Raw genomic sequence first — 6,000 nt, 5'->3', positions numbered from 1 at the left:
TGTTTGTGCTGCCTTCAGCGGGGATTAACCTTCCCTCATTTATTCATTCCCCTCCCCCTAGACCAGCTGCCACAACGTGGCCTCCCTTTCTTGGGCAACCATGCTCTAGCCCCTTTGGAATGCTACTACTTGAGCTCAAATCATCAGCTCAGCCTTTTCTCCCCCGATGCAACCAAACTCCGTGTGCAAAACAAACAGCTCCAACTAACTTCAGATCCAACAGGAAGACTATCTTTCTTGCTGTGTGCCAACCTTAAACAAATGTGAATCATTTGTGGCTCTTATAGACACTTAAGCACAATTTAATCTGATGGCATTTTAGTGAGAATGCATGACATACTAATGCATTAAATATAGGTTACCACACTTATTGTTTGGCAACACAATCTGCCTTTAGTCATCGCCAATTTACTTCCCGATTTTCATCCTGTGCTCAGGAATCTGACATTATGCCTCCAACACAGTCAGGCTTCCCTGCCCACCTTGTTTCCTATTCCCAGGACTTTCACTTGATTCTGCTCTAAATAGTTACTTCACTTTTGGCCCTTTCAAACACTACATCGAACTTGATCAAATCATGTTTACTGGTACATAAATGTTCTCACACCATTAGGCTGTTAGTTAAATCTGGCTCATTACTCATTGCGGTATCTAATGTCTGTGTTTTCTTCTTCCCTCTCAGGCAAATTGTTGCAGAAATCTAATCCAGATACCACTTCAGAAATTCAGGACATTTCTGATATGTGCTCGATGGCCCATTCAATCTAAGTAAAAGTTAAATCCCTAACTAAATCCAAACTCTTTGCTCTGTGCTTGTGTAATCTTTTCAGTTCCCTTTGCTTTGCATTGGAGACAATACTTGCTCCTAAATTTACTGATGGACCTGTGACTTCTCCGTTTATCCTTTCCAAGAGGACCCCATCCAACTGGTTTAGTTGGAGTTCATTCCAATGGTCGACTTCCTTCTAGTTCCAGTATTTGTGCTTGTGTCCTAGTAATTGGAGTGCTATCTTTCCCACACCGTTCCTTTTGTCCATGTGTTTACCTCTTAAATTAGCCTATCTGTGGGCCAATTTGTGTGCAGCCCTGACAGTCTACAGTTGAGGACAATCCACTCTTCAGGTCCGCTCCTAAACCCTGATACTGTCCAAGCATTGTCAGCTTGGCTGTTCCCAAAGCTGTTTGTCCTAACAGGGATCATAAATATAGAATCCTCTGCCCCAAACTGGTTCACAACGCCCACTACACTGGAATCAGATAAGCAACATATGGAACATTTAGTTTTGCTTATAAGGATCGGAATTTCCAACAATTGTTGCAGTATTCTACCCCATTCTCTTCATCCTGCTCCTCCCATTCATACTTTCAGCTCACCCCACCTCCCAGCCCCGGCCCTGCTCCCCTAACCCCAACCTTTGGATATCTTCTATTCCAAAGTCTATATGACACATTCTCTCTGTCCTTTTGGACAGTTGCTATATTTATCCTCATACGTAGCATCAACATTGCACCTGTTGGATCAGAGTGATGTACCTTCATTCGCTGTGAAATTATGAGAGGCATAGATAGGGTGCATAATCAAAGTCTTTTTCCCAGAATGGACATGTTAAATACTGACAGGAATAGACTTAAGGTGAGAGGGAAAAAGGTTTAAAGAGATGTGCGAGGCTGTTTCTGTGCTGAACTGTTCTATGTTCTACATTCCATTCACAGCTGTTGTCAAAATGAAAGGAAATGCAAATCAAAATTGGCCTTGTTTCCACTCTCAGTTGCTACAAAAACTGTGAAATCACTACAGAAGTATATTTTCTAGGAAATTAAACAAGTAAGAATAGCAACCCTGCTATCAGTGTTGAGGTAAGAGTGCTACAGAATGTATTACAGCCTTGATCTCACTGAGAAGCAGGAAAGCTAGATAGAAAGATTCTACAGGTTTTGAAGACACACTTAGAACCATATATTGATGTCACTTTTTAAGGTTTGGTGGGGAAGGAAGGGTCCTCTCCTTTCTTAACAGCTTTCAGTCTATTTAAAAAAAAGTATTTTAGCATGTAGATACCATATTTCAATTAAATTTAGTTAACCAGATCAAAAATGAAGAAGAACCAACTGAGAGCTAAATAAGGGGTGGGTACGAGGGTGGGGTTGGGCATAAGGAAGGTGGAATGGCGATAGGTGGATGTAGGTGGGGGGTGATTGTGATAGGTCGGATGGGAGGGTGGAGCAGAAATATGGGAAGAAGAATGGACAGTTAGGACAGTTCAAGAGGGCAGTGCCAAGTTGGAAGGGTTGGATCTCGGATGAGGTGGGGGGAGGGGAGTTGAGGAAACTGGTGAAGTCGATGTTGATACTGTGTGGTAGGAGGGCACCAACGCACAAGATAAGGTGGTCTTCTTTCAGGTGGACAGGTGGCTTTGGTTTGGCGGTGGAGAAGGCCCAGGTCCTTGGGAGAGTGGGAGCGGGAGTTGAAGTGATTATCTCTCAGACCCTTCCCCCTCCCCATTCCCAATGAAAGGCTTATGCCTGAAATGTCGATTCTCCTGCTTCTTGGATGCTGCCTAACCTGCTGTGCTTTTCTAGCGCCACACTTTTCCACTATTCTTGAACGGTATTTTATTACTTAATATTCCAGGAAAATAGGAAAACGTGACATGGCACACACACAAATACAGGGAATGCGCAAATAAAAGAAGGTGGGGTGAGAAATACCTAATACAGATATGAAGATAAAGGCAGCTGGATTTTCTAGATTTTTAGAGTCTTGGGTTTTACACGCTAAAGTCAGAGTCTCAACTATTTAGCAATTGTCCTGTTTCCTTAACAGTGTAAAGTCTTCTTGTGTTATTCATTTCGCAGGATGTGTGCACCACTGGCTAGGCCAGAATTTATTGCACATCCCTATTTAAGTCAATCACAAAGCTATAGGTCTGGAGCCAGACTGGATAAGGACAGCAGCTTAAAAATGTGTTGCTGGAAAAGCGCAGCAGGTCAGGCAGCATCAAAGGAACAGGAGAATTGACGTTTCGGGCATAAGCCCTTCTTCAGGAATTAGTTTACTTCCCTGAAGATATCAGTGAATCATGCGGGTTTTCCCAACAACTAACAGTGATTTCATGGTCATTATTGGTCTCTTAACTCCAGACTTTTATTGAATTCAACTTCCACCCTTTACCGTGGCAGGTTTCAAACCCAGGTCTCCAGAGCATTACTTTGGTCTCTGGATTCATTGTCTAGCAATAACACCACTGTGCCATCAGCTCCCTGATTCATAGATACCTTTAGTTTCTCAGTCAATTCTGGCTTTTCCAAGTTCTTTTTTCATCACATTGCTTTGCTGAGATCAAAACTGAGAGAGAAGAGCTTCCTTATGGTTATCAGTTCATGTTGTTTTCGCTCTCTGGTTTGTGTTCAGGCAAGGAGAGATATCAGGTGATGATTCTAATGAACGTCATTAGGTTGTTGTGGTGGTGTTTGTCTGGCAGTCTGAGTCGTTAAGGTGATGGATTTGAAATCCATTTGTGTTGTCCTGCATAGGTTTGAATCCTGCTGACTATGTTTCTGGGGATAGCACGGTGGTTCAGTGGTTAGCACTGCTGCTTCACATCACCAGGGACCCTAGTTTGGGCCACAGCCTTGGGCTGTTGGAGTTTGTACATTCTCTCAATGTCTGCGTGGGTTTCCTCTGGATGCTAGGTTTCCTTCAACAATCTAAAGATGTGCAGATTAGGTGAATTGCCCTGGCTAAATTGTCATAGTGTTCAGGGACATGGAGGTGTATTAGCTAGGGGTAAATATAGGATACTAGGGTAGCGGAATGGGTCGAGGTGGATTACTCTTCGGAGGGTAGGTGTGGAAATGTTGGGTTGATGGGCCTGTTTCCACACTAGAGGGATTCTATGATTAGGTTTAAAAGGTGCTAAATAGTTTATGATTGTTTGAATGATGACAGGGTCCAGTGAATGTGAGGTTTCAGATAGTACTTCATATCAAATCATAGATTTTACACAACGGTAATGACACAAAAATGAATCCATCACAGGTAAGGTTCAGGCTATGTGATGAAATCATGCCACGAGACAAAATTAAACTGAGAGTCCAATGCTATGGGAAGCATGAAGTTCTGAAGATCCAGATAGTAGACATGAAGCAACAACCATTCACTTCAGCTGACACAACATCACAAAATGTGTGAATGTGTGAAACCAAAGGAGTATTTCCTAAGAGGATTTCCAGCTGTCCTCAAGCCTAACCTGGAAGAGAAGAGAGAGCTTAGAAAAGAAGGAAATAATCAAGGAAGTAACAGAGTGGATTAGCAGCATGGGTGCAATGTGAAGTCCTGGAAAACTGAGAGTGTATATTGTTATGGACCAAACCAAACCCCCTGAAAACATATCAAGGAGATTGGTTAGACATTACTTTAAATAAAATTTTTTAAAAAGTAATGTGTAAGGTTCTGGGTTCAAATGTGATTCAATTGGTCCACTACTACACTTTATGCAAAACACACTTTCTTCTGACAAGACAGTTAAAATACAAGCAGAAAAAGTAGAATTGGCATAACTTTAACTTTATTGAAATACTGAACAAAATAATATATTATTTAACTACTAATCACAAACTGTTTCAATATAGATTTTCCCATAAACATACCTTGTCAAAGGCCAATTGAGCAAAACAGATTTTCATCATGTACTATCTCCTCTCCAGTCCAGAAGAAAGCAACACAGAAATAAATAGTCTAGCAACAGAGAGAGAATTCAAGCTTTTTTTTAAGCTGCAGCAGAGAGAGAGATGTATCTATCAGCTTCAAAGCCAACTGCAAACTTCAACTGAAATCAAAACTAAAACCCTGGGTCTGTGTGAGCATGAATTCACCCACTCATGGTTCTTTCGTCTTGCTTTAACAAAACACTTTGGTAGCTCGAAGCTTTTTACGAATTACTTCGGAAGTAGACATATTGGCACCATGGTGTCAACACACCTCTTCAAGAGAAACTTAAAGGCACCATATCATGACAGCATAGATGAAGCTTTGAAGAGATCTCACTACCCCATGTCAACCATTGAAGAAATTTTGTCAAAACTTGCCAAGACGAAGATCTTTTTACTACCCTTGAAGAAAAAGGATAGTTATTAGAAAGTGAACCTGAAGGTAAGCAGCAGTTTTCTAACGACATTCTGGTTGACATTTGGGAGGGACGGAAGAGAATTAATGTGGACAGCGCAAAACTATCAACGATCTTCCTGGAATGGATTTATTGTGGATAATCTGCCGTTTATGAATGTGGACAAATATAAGAAGAAACCATTGCAGACTTTGATCAGAATCAGGTATCCCTACTACAGAGAAGTCACCAAATGACCCTGATGTAACAGATGTAACTGAAGAAGCCTTCAGTTTCACTTTCAAATAACTATCTTTTTTGCTTCAAGGGTAGTAAAAAGATCTTTGCAGTGAAGGGATTTTGCCTGGATCCTGATAAGCTTCTCAAAACGACAGGCTTCTCAAACCAATAGGCTTGCTAAGATATGGTGATACCATCTCAATAACTACCTAGCCTGCCCCAGTTGCTGTCCCTTACATCCCTAAACCCATTTTGCCATCCATCATTCCTGGGGGAACCTGCATGGTGTCTGCATTATATTCAAACTACTGTGCACTCAGTTGATTACTGGTATACTGAAGCTGCCCCACACCTCAGGAAGGACAAACAGGCACTGGAGTGTGTCCAGCGGAAATTCACAAGGATGATCCCTGGAATGGCCTAACATATGATGAATGGCTGAGGATCTTGGGTTTGTATTCATTAGAGTTTAGGACGTTGAGGGGAGATCAAATAGAAACTTACAAGATAATGCATGGCTTAGAAAGAGTGGATACTGAGAAGTTGTTTCCATTAGGTGGGGAGACTAGGACCCATGGACACAGCCTTAAAATTAGAGAGGGGTCAATTTAGAACGGAAATGAGGAGACATTTCTTCAGCCAGAGAGTGGTGGGC

The sequence above is a fragment of the Hemiscyllium ocellatum genome, chromosome 9, assembly GCF_020745735.1.
Source record: "Hemiscyllium ocellatum isolate sHemOce1 chromosome 9, sHemOce1.pat.X.cur, whole genome shotgun sequence".
NCBI lineage: Eukaryota > Metazoa > Chordata > Chondrichthyes > Orectolobiformes > Hemiscylliidae > Hemiscyllium > Hemiscyllium ocellatum.
Note: the sequence above shows the minus strand (reverse complement) of the source record.